This window comes from Solanum pennellii, chromosome 7 (genome assembly GCF_001406875.1).
Source record: "Solanum pennellii chromosome 7, SPENNV200".
NCBI lineage: Eukaryota > Viridiplantae > Streptophyta > Magnoliopsida > Solanales > Solanaceae > Solanum > Solanum pennellii.
The window spans coordinates 23,246,093-23,249,094 of NC_028643.1; positions in this window are offsets into that span (position 1 = coordinate 23,246,093).

The following is a 3,002-nucleotide window of genomic DNA, read 5'->3' on the forward strand; positions in this document are numbered from 1 at the left end:
ATGATGCATGTTACTCTCATAGCATGACTTTCCTAATCCAAATTTGGCAAGTCCGCTGACTTTCCTAATCCAAATTTGGCAAGTCCACTGACTTGACTTTCCATAATCATGTTGTTACGAAAGAGTTGTTCTTACTCATGCATGTCCTTGGTGTTTGCTTGCATATATTCATACTTAGTACAAGTGTGTACTAACCCCATACAATTCTACAATTTTAGGTGCAGGCACAGGTGGACGCTAGAGCTTACAAGTTGATGTTGCAGCTATCCAGACGTGGAGCTTTCATCCGAACTGGGTAGGCCCTCATGCTTTCGAGGATGCCTACCATTATTATCTAGCTTAGATGTAGGCTTTAGCTAGTGGAGTATGTTCCACTAGTGTTTCTTTCCACATACATTTCAGACTTTATATTTGTGCCATTTTGGCAAGAATACGTTTAATGCAATTCTAAACTATATCTTTCATTTGATTATCTCTATATTAGATGGTTGTTTGTGAACGCCTATCATGTTAAGTTTAAAATGTTTAGCATGTGTTCTAATTTTCCACTAAAATTAACCTAGATGAAATAAGAATGACGTATCTAGGCTTGTTTGCAACCTCTAAGAGGTCAACAACGTCGATCTCGTCTGGAGTCTAGATTCCATTCGTGACAGTTGGTCTACATTTGTAAATTATGATGATATGTACTCTTAAATGCTATGCTATGTGAAGTAGGTAGTTTGTCATGATTCTTGTTGGGTTACTTTAAGGCTTTGGCGCTTTGCTTGGTCATTCCACTTGTTGACATGATAGGGGTTATGGGTAATTGTCTTGCTTTGGTGATGTTATAATTGAACTCTTATTCATGCTAGTTGCGGTTTTGACTTGGTGATAGAGTTACTTTGACAATTTTCTAAATACATGATATGCATGTTGACTTGACTAATATTGATGTTATTTGTCTTGTGATGTACATGCGTATGTTTTCATGAATGTGTCTTATTGATTCGGTATGGTCTTGTTGGTTATGCATAAGTGTTTTCAATGTAAATTGCATACCTTTATGAAATGTCCCTTTTCTTAGCTTGCTTTCAAAGTATGTGTGCATATAGTATCACACTTAGTACAAGTGTTGTACTAAATCCCATTTCTTACTTTTACCCAACATTTTAGGTTTCGATCGTTGAAGTGCTTTGAAGACGACTTGAAGAAGGCTTGGATCTATTATTTATCCAAGTGGGGTAGGTCCTCACTTTCCAACGGCGATGCCAATATCTGGCTAATGGAGTTGTTTTGAGTTTAAGACTAATATGTATTTTCTTTTTCATTTAGTATGAAACATTGTATAGCGCATGTGAGGCATTCTTACTTTGATGTACGGTCTATCCCCAAGTTCTTACATTCTTATTATATGGTTATGAGATGAGACGACTAATATGACTATGCTATATTTTATATATGTGTGTGTGTGTGTGTGTGTGTGTGTGTGTGTGCAATAAAAGTATAAGACTAAGTAATCTTGTAATCTTACTATACAAAGGGTCTATGTATACTCGATATATATATATATATATATATATATACACAATAACTTTTAATTTCTGCTAAATTTGACCTATGAATGTATGAATGTAAGCTAAGAGGTTAGTCTTAGTCCTCAAAGAGGACGACGAAGCTGGTTACGTCTAGGGTGTATTCTCGAATGTGACTGATGATGATGATGAGTGAGTTGATGGATGAATATTGTGGAATTGAGGGTAATATCTTGAAGGAGTTTTCGGAGGCTATTTGGTAAGACATTTATGATTATGAGTTTTTTACTTCAATAATGATGGTTTATCCTTGATGATGATGTTTAATTGAAGTATAATGTGTGAATATATTAGGAAGATAATGATATGATGAATGTGATGGCATGTTATGGCTATATTGAATTATGATATCTTGATAGGGGAATGATCATGCAAGAATGAATGTGTTTCTCTTGTGTGTTACTAAAAATTTAATGGATTTTCCAAAAGCTTTATTAGTTAAAAAAAGTTACAAAATGCATTCTACAGTTTTGAATGGATTTTTATAATGCATTCTACAATTTTGAAAATAGTCAAAATATAAAATTCTTGTAACATATCATCTTGTTTAAGTCCAAGCCATATAATTTTCCCTTATCTCTCCTTCCACAATCTTCAATTGCACCTTAGATTGATCAACATCGATTTGAATTTGTTATTTATATGCTCTTATCCCATAAATATTCCTATCAATAATGACAAATTTAATATTTTAGCACCAAAAACGTAATAATTTAAAATTTCAAGGATAAAATATATTTGTCTATGATATTTGTTTTACAAAAAAAAATTAGCAAATAAAAAAATACAAAGTATACAAAGGAGTAAGAGAACCTGTAACTTTTAAACATCTTAAAACCTGTAGATATGGATCTAAATATTGGTATAAATTAAGAAACTCATATCTAATTAGAAAATTTCTTTTACATTCATAAACACATAAAATCCGTTGTAACACCCATCTACTCAAGCTAGGAACAATAATCTCTTGCAAAAATATAGAATATAATTGTGTATGATAAATTATTTGTGGTTCAATCTTTTCTTGAACCTATACATAATAGAAAATTTAGAGCATATTACTTAATAACAAAAACCTCATGTTGTGAAAACTTATCTCATCTGTTCGGAGATTGCTATATAAAATCTACAAAAGAAAAAAACCAAAATATTAGAAACAAAAAATATGAACAAATAATGAAGGGGCGGACAAGAAGGCTATGGGAAGAGTGGAAAGGATATCTAGATTTTTATTAAGTGGGTTTTAAAATTTTGGGCGGAACTTGTGATCTTTTTTCAATTTTTTATTTTTACGATAAGAGTTTTGGATCTAGATGAGGAAGGGGGAAGACGTCTAGGAGTGATTGATGGTGAAGATTTAGGCTTTGCTTTTATAATTATTATTTTTGATTATTTTAAAATTAAGAAATACAATATTCTTATATATAT